The sequence below is a fragment of the Peromyscus leucopus genome, chromosome 14 (genome assembly GCF_004664715.2).
Source record: "Peromyscus leucopus breed LL Stock chromosome 14, UCI_PerLeu_2.1, whole genome shotgun sequence".
In the NCBI taxonomy this organism is placed as follows: domain Eukaryota; kingdom Metazoa; phylum Chordata; class Mammalia; order Rodentia; family Cricetidae; genus Peromyscus; species Peromyscus leucopus.
In genome coordinates this window covers 38,424,260-38,439,556 of record NC_051075.1, presented here as the reverse complement: position 1 = coordinate 38,439,556, position 15,297 = coordinate 38,424,260, and the positions used below count along the sequence as shown (strand labels likewise).

Sequence of the window (15,297 nt, the reverse complement as noted above, 5' to 3'; positions counted from 1 at the left end):
GTACCACCAAGGATTGGACACACAAATATTTATCTTGCATATTTAATGCCAAGTGAAAAACCTAGGACAGGACAATTCCAAAGAATAAGACATGGGCCTTGTTCTTTGGGGTTTCATAATTCAGTCGAGGGGAAAGGAGAGGAGAATAGTATTAAATGCTGTAAAGACTGATTCTGAAAGTAAGTGCTAGAGACTTGGAGGAGGACGCAGTTAACACGAGTGGATTGGGGGTGGCTTCCTATGTAATGGGACTCCGTAGTGAACCTAAAGAAGGCAAGATCTGGGTAAGCTAAAAAGGGAAGGAAGAATATTTTACAAAGACCTGGAATGAGGGATAAATATTGTATATACCCTTCCGGCTGGAGTGATGAGGTTTCTGCTGAGGTGCTAAAAGATTGAAGGCTGTAGCAATATATATATTATATATAATATATATATTGTAGCTATATATACAAACTATATGTATACACATTTAATAATAGCTTTATGCGACACTGAATGAAATCGGTTCCAAAGTTTAGGCAAGAGTTGTACGGGCACTGCCTTTTATCCTGTCTAGAATATGTCTGTTTTCAAGCCATCATGTTAAAAAAAAAAAAAGAAAGAAGAAAGAAGGAAAGAAAGAAGGAAAGAAAGAAAGAAAGGAAGAAGGAAAGAAAGAAAGAAAGAAAGAAAGAAAGAAAGAAAGAAAGAAAGAAAGAAAGAAAGAAAGAAATAAAAGGGGAATTCCAAATGGGCCATGGGACAAATACAGGCTTACAAATATTAGAAATCCTAGGTCCTGTTTTCAGTTTTTGTTTCACTGATTCTCTAAAAATGCAAACAATAGAAATTCTTCAAGCTCTCCTGAGCTCATTTGTAACGAAGAAGGATATAGATAGCGTCCTCTCATTTCTGCCCCTAACACACGGGTTCTAACTACCAATCTTGCTGGTGAAGTTTTCCCTCCAACCTCGCATTATGCCTGAGATAGAGCAGGCAGTCAATGATGGTGCTGTCAAATCACGGTAATGTTGGCTCTTCCAGCAATCAGGAGAGCTGATGTTAGCTGTCTTTCTGGGTTTCGAGCTGTACAATGTAACTTTTATTATCATCATAATTTCTTTCTTCTACCTGGATCATTTAAAAGCTTCCTAATGTGTTTAATTACGCAGTTTTAAATTTGTACATGATTGGGCTGAATCACCATTTAAGATCGGTATTAAACAGGCAAGTTGGCATCCCAGACAAAATTTCCAACCTCCCTTAGCTCCAATTTGGATTTTTAAAAATTCATTTTACTAACTCATGGAGCGTAAAAGATTTGATGCTGATGTCTAGCTATCTCAGCCTTGAAGTTTATAAGGGTAAAAATGTTTATAGGGGCAAGCGAAAAACATCCCTGTGGAGTCCTGGAGCAGCGTTCCTAGGGCTCTGATCCACCAGCTAACTAAAGCCCAGGACAGTTCATGTCATGAAAGACACAGAAACAGAACACACACACACACACACACACACACACACACACACACACACACACTATAACAGAATGATACACTCACATGTACTTACACACACACTCTAATAGTATGATACATTCATGTGTACACACACACACACACACACACACACTCTAATAGAATGATAGCTCACATGTACTTATACACACACACACTCTATAATAGAATGATACACTCATGTACACACACACACACACACACACACACACACACACACACACTATAACAGAATGACACTTCCCCTACTGGCCATCTCACTATTAGGAAGGCAACATATTAAAAACTAGGAATGAAGAGGGGACAGTTGAGAAACCGACAAGTCCAATTTGCCATTTATATGCTCTTCAGAGTCCCCAAGACACTCGATTTTTTCCTATACTCCAGTGTTTGACTAGCACACAAGGTGTTCCCAGGAAGAAACGAAGAACTAAGTCGATGGGAAAATTTCTGACTTTTCAGCAAACCACAGTTCCTGTCTCTGCCTTATGTGTGCTGTGCATTGCCAACTTGCTTCCGTTCACTTGTTTCTTTCTCCGGCGTTACCTAGAGTTTCTATGGCTTAGATGGCTCAAAGTGTAGTCAAAGAGACCGGGGAGTCAGTCAGTCTGGCTCCTCAGCACAGCACACAGCAGCTGTGCTGTGACTGGGGACCAAGTGCTCGTGGTGACCAGAAGTCAAAACGGGCAGAATGTACCGCGGTACCTGGGGAAGGAGAAGGATGACGCAGAGTCACCCAAACTGAAACGACATGATGAGGCTTTGTCAGCAGGGGAAACAGAGGACGTGCATTTGACCCGGTAAAAGTCATTGACAGAGCCGGGAGGGGGCTGAGTGATTTATGGGATGCCAGCATTCAGAGTGACCAATCAGGGGTCTAGTTTTCATAGTCTACTATCTCTGGGTGTTTGGGCTTGTAGAATTCCAGGGTCCCTGTTAGGGCCATTTCCTGGGTTGACTATGAGGAAGCATGAGGGCCACCTGGTCCACTGAGACAAAGATTCTGCAGAATGAAAAAATCTCATTTCATTTCCTAACACATGAGCAGAACCAGGATCACTTGTGTTTTCTTTAATACCAATCTAGTCCCTCCCTGCCTTCCACACGCCAAAGCATTGCCTTCGCTTGTCTATTGAAGCCGGTCACTTCAGGTCTTCCTCTGGCTTAGTGGCAGCCTATAGCCTAGCACTGGGAATTCAAGGCTAGCCTAGGCTATGTTCTGTGGGCTCCTTCCTTCTTCGTGGTCTATTGGTCACCAGGCCATGAGGGCGAAGGGAGCAGGGAGCGAAGTGGGAATCAGGGCCTTGTCCAACCTGTGGTACATCGGAAATACCCTTCCGGGAGACTGCTTCAGTGTTACAGCTCAGCTTCCTTCCAGCGTGAGGGGAGCTATAAAGGCTGGAGACAATGGCCGGGCATCATCTAATTTGCATGAAACACCACACTCCTACCATAAGGCTCTGTATGTGGGTGGCATCAGGGTCCTGTAGCAAAGCTCCTAGTATGATGTCTGATTACCATATGGGCAGCAAGGGGGGGCTCTTGCAAGGAACTGTGTCAAGGGCTACACTAGAAACAAGCTAGGCATCTGAGCCTAGAGACCCATTCTCCAAAAAAAAGGTCAGGTAGAGAACAGGAAGCTTCCAACATGGGAAGGGAGTCCTCCATGACACGCCAAGCTCCCAGAGAGCTGCCAGGCCATGGTAGACTATAACCTCTGGCCAGCAGTACCTCGCAACAGTATTATTGCAAGACTTTGTTTAAATAAACACATACATATTTTGATCTCACCCCTCTTTTTTTTTTGAGGAGCAGTTATTATTTATTCTCACTGTATAGTCAAGATCTTAATGTTAACTCACAAAGCCACAAGATGAGTTTATGCTGAGAAAGAACTAGATTGAAGGACTCTTGAAGACTGGTTTGGACTGAATCTTGGGGGTTCTGCAAACAAGCACCAACCAGAATTGAGTGTGCCGTGTGTGTGAGTCCGAGTGTGACCAGGGAGCGATGCCAAGTGAAGCTGCCAGGCAGGAAGCATCACAAGCATCGGCTACAGCAGAGGACAGACCAATGGGCCATTTTCCTCACACAGCCAAGGGCGACTGCTCCGTTTGTGTCTTCATCTGTGACCCTCAGCTGGAGCTGAGAGATTTGCTTGCATTTCTAGAGCTTTCTTTTCTTTTTTTTTCTAGTTATTTATTTATTTATTTATTATTTATTTATTTATTGGTTTTTTCGAGACAGGGTTTCTCTGCGTAGCTTTGCGCCTTTCCTGGAGCTCACTTGGTAGCCCAGGCTGGCCTCGAACTCACAGCGATCCACCTGGCTCTGCCTCCCGAGTGCTAGGATTAAAGGCATGCGCCACCACCGCCCGGCTTCTAGAGCTTTCTTGAGCGACCATTTCCTTCTACTTCCACCATTATAAATAAGGAACTGTGAGAAGTTGTCTAATTTGCCCCCTCTTGGGATGACGCTGATCGCTCTTCTCTCTCTCTCCAGACCATCCCACCTAAGCAGGTGTCCTGGCACAGGTGTGGAACCTGAAGCTTATGCCATTTGGGTGGTACGTAGGATGTGTGTGGAGGGTTGACTTTTTTAAGATTTAATTTGTGTCTGTCTGTGTGTGTGTCCATGTGAGAGGGAATATATACTATGTATGTGTGGGTATGTATGGAGGCCAGAAGAGAGCGTCAGGCCCCTTGGAGCTGAAGTTTCTGGGCACTGTGAGCCAGCTGACATGGGAGCTGGGAGCTAAACTTGGCTCCTCTGGCCGAGCAGCAAGTGCTCTTAACCACTGAACCATCCCTCCAGCCACAGACTGATTTCTAGGAAGAAGAGTAAAAACATGCATGCAAAGCGAACCACCAAATGAGTAATTGCTTCGGACAACGAATGAAATCTGAAAGGTTTATCGAAGGTAAGTGCCTGGAAATGCTTCTACAGCAATGCTTCCCAACTGCAATCTTTCTGTCCGCTCCCTACTCCAGTTACGGCCAGCGCAGCATTCAGAGAGTCTCTCACAATTGAACGATCCGAGCCATACAGCCCACTGACCTCACGGATCACCCGGATGTGCTCCCACGGGCAAAGGTTACAGGAGACGTTCTGCTAAGTGTTGGCTGGAAGACAAACTGTACTGTTTAGTTGTGGCCAACGACTCCTGTTGTTCTAAAACAAAAACAAAAACAAAAAAAAAAACAGCCCCAGTTTGCATGATGCTTGGTGTGGTCACGCTCCTTGCACTGGCCTCCTCTGTGACCACAGGAGCTTGACCGGAATGGGAAGCCTTTTCAGTTCACCTCTGCTGGCACTCTGCCCCTAACTGTGTCTGGCAGAATCTGTTTCCCAACCTTAAAGTGGGGGAATCATATTGACCTACTTACAGTGGGTTGCAAGGAGGATTCTGTTACACATTTTTCTATAGTCTAAAAAGTTACTGTTTCCAAATTACATACATTGAAACCGATGGCTTGAAACCAGTCATTGCTGGATGGCTTCCTTCCTTTAGAGACCACAGCCACGGTGAGGAAGGGCAGCCAACCCGGTAGGGTTAGCCCCGTGTGTCCTCGTGAGGCTCTGCCCATCTTCCTGAGCAGCCTGCAGGGTGGAGCAACCAGACATTCAGGTCCCTTCAGAAGCTCTTCTGGACGAAACAGGTCATCTGGATGTGCTGTGGCCCTAAAGAAGTTGATCCCAGAGGTCACTTGGCCTTGGTGGGCGGCACAGGGGTAAGCTCAGAACCAAGAAGGGGTGGCCTTGGCTGTCAGTCTCAAGCTCTCAAAGCCTGGAGCCCCATCAAAGTTGGACCAGTGAGGATGCCAGGGCAGTCCTCTAGTGGAGGCTACACATCCAACTCCGCACTTAGAGCCTTTGCGTCACCCCACTGAGCACAAATAACCAGGCCGCCGAAGTCACATGTGGTGTCGCGGAACTTCAAAAAGTTAAGGCTTAAGAGGCAGTTTCCTGTGAGTGCTGATTTGGGTCCATAAACAGTGGCGTGGTTAAATGCCACTCTGTGTTTAGAGTAAATTATACTGCAGCCCTGGACTGGGGTGATCTGAAGGCCCACGGCAGCAAATTGAGTCGATTTCATCAGCAAACTGGGAAGTCAGCTGGCTTGGGTGCTGTGTCTTCCTCAAGTTCCTACTTCCAACTTGGAGGCCATCTCCAGAAGCATCAGAACTTGAAGACGCGTGTGAGTGCACTGCTGAGCTCTAGAAGCTTCCTATGCCAGTATCCTGCGTCTGCAGTAAGGCTTGAGGACCTGGGTCTATAGGACTCTTCATCCGTGGGGCCCCAAAAGACAACTCAGGTCTGTTGTGGCAGCAGAGTCTGGACATTCTTCTATCTCGGCAGATCCTGAAGGGACAGGGCTGTAACTATTCAGCAAGGGGCGGGGGGGGGGGGGGGGGGGATATTCAAAAGGAAAAGGCTCATGGAGAGGGGAGGTTCCCAGGAAGAGCATCCCTAGGATGGTTGTGGGCTCAGGTTGTAGGAGTCCATGTTGAGGACCCAGTGTGACTGGGATAGCTTAACTTCTTTCTGAACAGAAAGTTATAGGAGAATCAGACCTTTCTCATTTGGGACACGCTTGGGAATCATACTTCCTCAGAGAAAGAGACACAGTCATCACCCCAGCCCCCACACATGTACCAAATCCGTGGAACCTTTTTTTTTGAGGTCTGGGGAGAATCGTTTCCCCATACCCTCACAGAGCTCTCTTGGTAAGCCACTGCTGGCGTATGTATCCCTGCTAATTAGCGGCCCTTGATGGATTTATTTCATCCAGTTGTAACTTTTAGAGACGTTCCCAGGCCAATTTAAAAGTGGAGTACACAAACCAAGCTGAGTGGAAATCAGGTTTGGATGACCTCCACGGAGCGGTCAGGCCAGTTCCCATGGGGTCTGAACTCTTCGTTCCCAGAGAGCACTCAAGTTGCAGAGAGATTCTTCAGGAAGAAATCTCACGTAGGCCATTTCATTCAGTTGTTTCATTTTGCAAATGAGGGGCCCGGGGGCTCATAAAGGTGAAGAGCTTATCAGGCAGAGCTGGGCACGCTGAAAGTGAGAAGAACACGGAAGGCACTAACGACTACAGGGGAAATAAACGTGTTTGCTATTGGGACAGTGTGGATAGTCACCATGAGGATCGGCCTTGGCTAGTAGTCTCGAGTCCATCTTCCTTTTAACTTTCCAACTTTTTAAAAAATGGAGTAATATTATCCCCCCCCCCCCCAGAAAACACATGACATCCAGCTTTTGAGCAACTTCAGATATTCCAGAAAAATATACAAAGTAGCTAACATAGTTTTGGTAGGGTCAGCTGCTAGGAAGCACCAAGCTTCCAGAACATCTGGGTGGATCTGGGTCTTAGGTTCTAACCATGCCCTGTCCACTTGCTATAAACGGTGGTGCTCTGAGTCGGGGCTGGTCTCTGAGTCCACTCTCTATCCAGCACTTTTGAAGCGGCAGGGGGTGGTTCTGTGAGGTCACGGTGGCAGAGAACTTGCCTGATGGGGCACTAAGGAGAAACCTTTCGTGTCATATTTACAATGTTTCCAAATGACACGCTTTCCTTTTTATACTGGCGGCAGATTTGTTAGAGGGGAGGAAATCCAGCATGCTCTTCTCCTCCCCTGTCCTCCCTCCCATCTCCTCTCCCCTCCTCCTTTTCCTCTGCACCTCAAATTCCAGCTCAGTTACTCAGAGAACATCCATCTACCATAAATGCTTATGGAAGGGACACAGTTAGTCACATGTTTAACTCTGGCCTCCTATGATTTATTAAAAATAAGTGTTTCTTCATATTGCTCAATTTCCCCACAGGCTTAAATTCCTGTTTTAATATATACACAGGAAGACTTTTTGTTTTTAATCAAATCAAGAACAGTTAGTGTGAAACTCATGCCATGAGAAATATCTGTTGTGGACAGAAGAGCAGGTTCAAATGGAGCCACACTAACAGCCAAGGCAATTCGAAACCACTGGATGATCCATGGAGATTTTGTCTCATTATTTCTTATGCACAGGGACTCCAAGAATCATCTGGACTTCCTTAATATTATAAATACATATGCATATATACACATACACATGTGCACATGCATATACATCTCAAAACAGATATAACTGTCAATTTGTTGTAAAATACATCTGTTATTGTGCTATAACATTTTACTGAATGTAATGGAATAAAATTGCTTCGGTTTGATTACATGATTCTGAAAGTAGATCCCACGGCATCATCCTCTTCCTCTACTGAGTCTGTTCCTCCTGTAGACCTCAATATTTCAGTCAGTGGTAGCACCATCTATTTATCTCAGACTAGACACCTGAGTGCCATTGTCTCTGTTGGTTTTTTGCAGTGCTAAGGTCAGAATCCACACTCTTATATGTGCTAGACAAGTGTCTACCTCTGAGCTGTGACCCCCAAGCCCTAGGAGGCCTTCTTAGCACCCTTCAATATTCATCTTATTCAACCTGGCACGGAGACCTACCAATTTCAGTTCCAAAATGTGTTTTGACTCTGCCTAGTTTTCTGTCCACCTCCATTCTTCCTAAGCCACCATCGAGTCGGTGGGCCACTCATCACAGCCTTCCAATAGCTTCCACACTTGCCTCTCTGCAATCTGTGTCACTCACAATGACCAGAGCGGGTGTTTGAAGAAGGAGGCCTGAGCAAAAGGGCCGCTGCCTCTGATTCCTGAATGCAGGTCTAAATCTCTTTCCACTTCTCCATGGGCTCCCTAAACGCCAGCTGCCTTGGCCTTCTCTAATATCTAAAACATTTCCTTTGCTTCCTTTTCAGCCTGCACGGTACCTAACTTTGTACAATACAGGTTTCTTTCTATCCTCCGGTCTTAACAGAGAGTAAATTTCCAGAGAAATCTTGCATCCACGCTTGTTTAACGATGTAATGTCACCCAGAGAATGTCATTATTACTCTCAAACACAACACTTGGCCCTGTCTTAAAATCTCTTGCAGATGTAGGATGGAGAAATGGTACAGCAGTTAAGAATCCTAGTTGCTTTGCTAAGGACCTAGGTTCAATTCCCATGGCAGCTCACAACTGTCTATAACCCCAGTTCCAGGGCATCCAACTTTCTCTTCTGACCTCTGTGAAGGCATTGCACACATGTGGTACACATACACATATGTAGGCAAAACACTCATACACATAAAATAAAAATAAATAAATCTTAAAACAACAACAGCAAAAACCTCTTGCAATAACCAGGCATGGTGGCACACTCCTTTAATTCCAGCACTTGGGAGACAGAGGCAGGTGGATCTCTGTGAATTCGATCCCAGCCTGTTCTACATAGTGAGTTCTGGGACAGCCAAGACTATACAGAGAAGCCCTGTCTCAAAAACCTCTTGCAAATGTGAATATTATATTTTAATGTATTATATCACACTAATATATTTTATTGTTGTCTATATATTATATATAATTTTATGCATGGTCTCCAGACACTGTATATGTTTCAACTCAATGTAAGCATATAATAAATGTCCAACCAATTTGCGTGAAAAAAATAGATCATAAATGTCATGCATTGGAAACTTGCATGTGTTAGTCTAACATGCATGACTGTTCTTTTTTTTTTTTTTTTTTTTTTTTTTGGTTTTCCGAGACATGGTTTCTCTGTGTAGCTTTGCGCCTTTCCTGGAACTCACTTGGTAGCCCAGGCTGGCCTCGAACTCACAGAGATCCGCCTGGCTTTGCCTCCCGAGTGCTGGGATTAAAGGCGTGCGCCACCACCGCCCGGCGCATGACTGTTCTTGTACCACTAAATTCACTTACAAATTTACCAGGTGATTTTTGCTCTTTACTAGATAATAAGATGAATCTTAACAAGTTTAAGAAGTGAGAAAAGGTGATTTAAGTTTCTCCAATTCAGCACACAGGAATAACAATAACAATGGCTACTATTGTTCTCTTATTTTTGCTAATATATTTTAACTGACACGGGAATTGTAATAATTACGGGGCCTCGTGTAGCAGTTCAACATTAAGAATATAATATATAATGATCATATCAGCATTGCCTACTTTGCAGAGTTGCTGGAAGGTGGGCAATGGTATATTCACCCATGTTGGTGTTTGCTTGTTTATTTGGTTTTGAGACATAGCCCTGGCTGTCCTGGAACTCACTCTGTAGCCCAGGCTGGGCTCGAAGTCACAGAGATCCACCTGCCTCTGCCTCCCAAGTGCTGGGATTAAAGGTGTAACTTCAGCCAGGGTGGTGGCACACACCTTTAATCCCAGCACTCGGGAGGCAGATCTCTGTGAGTTCGAGGCCAGCCTGGGCTACAGAGTGAGATCCAGGACAGGCACCAAAGCTGCACAAAGAAACCCTGTCTCAAAACAAACAAACAAACAAAACAAATCAAAACAGAAACAATAACAACAACAACAACAAAAGGTATAACTCCACCACTCCAGGCTGTTTTTTTCTGTTCTTTACAGATAGGAAAGACAGAGGAACAGAGAAGCTAAAATAACTAACCAAGGTCTCAGGCACACGTGCAGTAGCAGCAGGTCTATTGAAATACAGTCCATAGTGTAATGCGTATTCCGGTTGGTTATCTCACTGGAGTGTAGTTGTGACACACTGAGCATTGCATGGCTAGATTTCCCATATTGAGCAATAGTTGGGGTTATAGAATAACTTCCTGCCAGTCTTTACCAGCGTTCCCTTCTCCTCTCGACAGTTCCCACCTCTGCTCTTCCTGCCTCCTCCCCCTCCCCTTCTCTTCCCTTCCCGCCATCTGTCTGCTGTCCAGTCATGAGATCTCTGATGGAGCCACTTTTCTATCGGGCTATCACAGAGAAGGTCAGTGTTCCCACATTCCAAAGGTAAATCAGAACGTGTGTGGAGAGCAGGGACTCCTGCCAGAACAGTGACTCACTGTGTACAATGCAACCAGTTCAATAGGAGGTCACCGCTTTAGTTAAGAGCAGTGTGCCTGTCCCCAGGAATGCGAGAGGGCTACCTCAGAGCCCTCCTAAGGTTTGAGTGTGCCTTCTGGGACACTTGGGAAAGTCATACCCATCATAGACAGGTCCTGATGTTTTATCCAAAAGGAGGGGAGGATACTGTGCAGTTCTTGATGTTGCAACATCATACATATTTATAGCAGGCACACACAGCCGCCTCTAGGTTATTCAGCAGCTAATGATACAGGTAGTGGAGTAGCTGGTTCCTTTGCATCTCTTTGTGACTTGTTTACTTCTTGTCTTTCTGACCCAGAGTCCTGTTTACTAGAATGTCTACTAGCACAAATATGGGATTGTGGTGGGATTGGCCTGGGGAGCTTCCGGTCTCGTTATTTCCGAGCCTGGCCTAGACTGAGTGGAAGTGACCTGAGCCATACGCGTGCCTCTGTACCCTTGAGCGCATGCTCGTTTCTACCACCACCTTAGTAACCACCAAAGCCCACTTCAGGACTAGCCTCCCTACTGGTATAATATTGCTACTGTGGGGGAAAAATAACCCTTGCAGATTGGGGCTCTTACAAAGTCTTTGCGGTTGACTCAGTTTTCATTGCCTATGCTCAATTCCCTTTTTCATTACCCACCTCCCCGAGCAGTGCTACCCAACCTCTGCTGCATTCCCAACCCCTTAAATTTAAATCCGTAATTCTCATTTGTCGCATCTTCATCAACTCACCCCAAGCCCTTTAAAAAAGTCCTTTCCTAGGTTGTTATCCAAGATAAACTAAATTAAATCCACTGGCATCAGCTCTGAGCACCATTTTTGTTTGTTTGTTTGTTTGAATGACTTTTATTTGTGTGTGGAGGTCAGGGAACAGCTCGTGGGAGTCAGTTCTCTCCTTTGAATGTGGACCCTGGAGATAAAACTCAGGTCATCAGGCTTGGTGGCCTTTGATGAGTCATCTCACTAGCTCAAGCACTGATTTTTTTTTTTTAAGATCCCAAGATAATTTCAGTTTATAGCTGAAGACTAAACTATCACTTTCAGCAAATAACACTTTGAATTCACCAGAAGATGTATGGCCATAAAACATAGCCACCTCACCACCGAATCCTCTCCAAGCTATTCTATATCCAACTCTACCCTGCTTCCCTTTTTTCCAGTTTTAGAAATGAAGGCATCCCTTGCTCTGTGGAGAACAAGGTCTGGCTCCGCTCTGTTTACTCATAGCTTCTGGGTATTGAATCTCTTCTACGGGGCCGAGTCTTTCCCTCCAGATTGTAAGTAAGCTAAAGTCTCCTCCATCTCTAGAAGGATGATCCTAGAGTGTATCGTGTCTACCTGTGTTTCCTGTCTCACTCCCGCCCTCTCCTTACTTGGTCTTTTATCTACTGGTTGTCTTCTCTCTGGAATCCTAGACTTTCATAATTCGGCTAAGTCTTACCAATCTCTCAGAACCTGGCTCTCTTGTCATAGTCTTCATGCAATGTCTCTCAATTCGCTGGCCACATCAAGCCTCTACCCTAGCGCTTGGCACCCACTGCTGGATTCTCTATTTATTTTTCCTTCTTCCTCAAATGTATGATGCTCTTAAGTGCAGGAACCACGCTGTCTTCATCCTTGTGGACATCAGTACCCGGCTCACTGCGGGTGTTCAATCCATGCTTGTTGAGCAGACTTGTCAAAAACAAAACAAAACAACACAAAAACAATTCTCCATCTGAGCGGAATGATGTGGTCAATGAGTTTTTATGTCTTCGGGCTCTTACCCTCTAATTCGCACAAACAACTGCTGCGGAAGTTGTGTGTGAAACACTTTTTGGAATTTTATACCATGTCACAAGATAATGGCATGTTTGTTTTTTTTAAGACAAACTTCTACACAAATCTAACATGGAATTCTTCTCATCAGTATTTCTGTCTTCTCCAAGGGCATTGCCTCCACAATGACCAGCAAGAGTCAGAAGAAAGAGGAATTAACCAGATGGCTTACACTTTAGAGTATTAGTAATTAAAATTTAATCCCAGCACTCGGGAGGCAGAGGCAGGTGGATCTCTGTGAACTCAAGTACAGCCTGGTCTACAGAGTGAGTTGGAGGACAGCCTGGGCTACATAGTAAAAGCCTGTCTTGAAAAACTGAAAAGAGAAAAAGAGGAAAGAGAGAGAGGGGGGAGAGGGAGGGAGGGAGGGGAGAAGGAAGGAAGGAAGGAAGGAAGGAAGGAAGGAAGGAAGGAAGGAAGGAAGGAAGGAAGGAAAGGAGAGAAATTAAAATTCTTGTCCGGGCACGCTGCTTCATTTTAAAATCGGTACCACTTCCCTGTGCTGACCTGTCTCCACCAAGCAGGGAGAGAGCAGCCTGGGCCACAATAGTGAGCAGCCCTGTCCTGACAATTTCCTGATAACTTTCTTTTCCTTTTAAACATTTCTTAAAACACACGTGTCTGTCCTCAGCCATTCTCCAAATACTTGCTCTCGAAGGAGGAGAGAGATCCCTTTGTCTTCTAATCAGTTGACTGAATGGACCTAAGAAACTCCTCAGCCCTGTCCCCTCTTCCTGCCAAAATTTTATGAAACTCAAGACTGCATGCATTCATAAGCACCAGCAAACACCTGTGAGCAATTAACCACACGCCCTTGATTTAGAAGCCTTGGAAATATGCTGATGGCCCTTAGACCATTGCCGTAGGTCTATAATTATGTAAAGACCACAACAGAAACATCCCAACAGGCCGATTACAGGAAGGGCTACTCTTTCACATACGATGTGACGCTGCCTCTAAAAATAATTCTGTCCAAGACTCCGAGAGAAGTACTCTTTAGAGGGGACAGTCTTTAAAGGACCCATATGCAGGAGCTTGGGGGAGAGAATAGGGCCTTACAGAATGTCTCTGAAATATGTATATAAACAGTGCATGGGTAAAGGAAGCCACTAAACTCAATGAAAAGAAATTGCTGAATTAATAATCCTATTTAAAGTTATCCACCCAGAAAATGCTGCATATAATTCTTGGCTTCTGTCCCGCCTGGAAACAATCTCCACACGGTTAACAAACTAATTCTGCAAGCAGCAGTGTCTCCCAGAAAATGCCCAAACTCATCTTTTAGTAGACGGTCCACTGTTGGGTTACAAAACAAGAAGATTTGTCTAATCCTCTCTTTATGTGCAAGAATGAGTTCTTATCGTTACATGGGGTACATTATTTCACATTTGACGTGAGCAAGATATTAAAAGGGAAGCCTCACAGCACTGAGGACGATTCTATTTCTAGAATCAGACTCTGAGAACTGGGCCCTAGAAGTCAGTGTTCTTAACCAAGTGCAGATGTGCCTGCCTGGTGAGTTCTGAGAAGTTCCATGATGTCCAGACACTTTCCTCAGTCTTTGTAGTTTTCCGGGCAGGAGAGTGGTGGTCTGTGGCTGTGTCCAATACAGTGTCACTGTTCAGTAGTGTGGCTACCGCACACTTTGTAGGCTGTCGCCTCAATCAAGAGGAATGCAAGACTGAAATTCACACTTGATCATGAAGACTTATAGTGACAAGAAGAATGTTGACTAGCTCTATGATAATTCTATTGATTAAAGATAAAATTATATATATATATATACATACATACATACTTTTTTTTTTTTTTTCGAGACAGGGTTTCTCTGTCCTTGGCTGTCCTGGAACTTGCTCTGTAGACCAGGCTAGCCTCAAACTCACAGAGATCTGCCTACCTCTGCCTCCCAAGTGCTGGCATTAAAAGCATACACCACCACCACTCGGCCATGAAATTATATTTTATATATGTTGGACTAGAATTATTATTAAAATGGATTTTAGCTTCCTTTTTACTTTTAAGATATATGGCAATCAGAAAAACTGAAGTTGTACAAATAGCTCATATTCTATACATAGGAGATTACTGATCTACCACTTTTATTAGAATTGCAGAGGACACTTTTTTCTTCGAGAAAAGAGGGTCTTGTGAAGGTGTACAGGCTTACACCTCAGCCTGTAGATGATGTGTTAGTGGGTCTCTGATGCAGCCCAGTACCAGAGCACTGTGACAGCAGGCTAGGCTGACATTGCTGATAATTGACAGGAACAGAACGATCTACCCATCAGTCAGCTGACCACTTGCCCACAGATTCTGTGCTCGCCCATTTTCTAGATTCAGGAGTACATGTATCCATGGATCTGCTGAGTCCACCTTTCTGATTTCCCCACCCGAGGATTGAATAATTCAGCAGCTCTCGCCCTATTCCTGCTCCCCTTGCATTTTCTATCTGGGTCACAGCCATCTCTGGCTTCCTCCTCTCTGAATTGCATGCCCACACCCAACATGCAAACAGTCATTAAGACCTATCCATCTCTTAGTACACCCTTTTGGATTTCATTGTCGCCACTGCTTGGATTATTGCTACAATCTCCCAACTCTCTTCCTTCCCATCATCTCCCTCGCTGCAGTTAAAGTTAATTTAAAACAATCACAAATTTAGTATATCGCTCCCTGGTTCAAACATGAAGCCACAAAGCCCTTCATAGTAGCCAGAAGGTTTCTTCATAAGCTGCCTCTGGCCTGGTTCTGTATCTACTTGTCTCCCCCACAAGGCTCTAGCCGCCCTCACCCAGCCTTCCTCATGCCTCTGAGCCTATGAACCTGCAGGCTCTCCAGTGGACTGCCTTTCCCTCCCGTCTCCTTCAAATCCGCTTTCTCCCCAGCGCCACCCACGGCAGTCAGTTCAGGACTTTTCTTCACTCTTCTTCATTTCCCCGTGTGGCACGTACGCCACTGTATTGGTTTTGTTTGCGACTTTTCCTGCTTGTTGCCTAGTAGATGGCTAAGAACTGGGAGGCATAGTTTGACAGGT

General features: G+C 44.9%; 1 protein-coding gene across 1 annotated transcript in view; it reads right to left on the bottom strand.

The window, feature by feature from the left end:
- The window catches only part of Frmd6 (FERM domain containing 6), a 240,067-nt gene that overhangs the window by 94,600 nt on the left and 130,170 nt on the right, over nt 1-15,297 (bottom strand). The window lies entirely within an intron of this gene.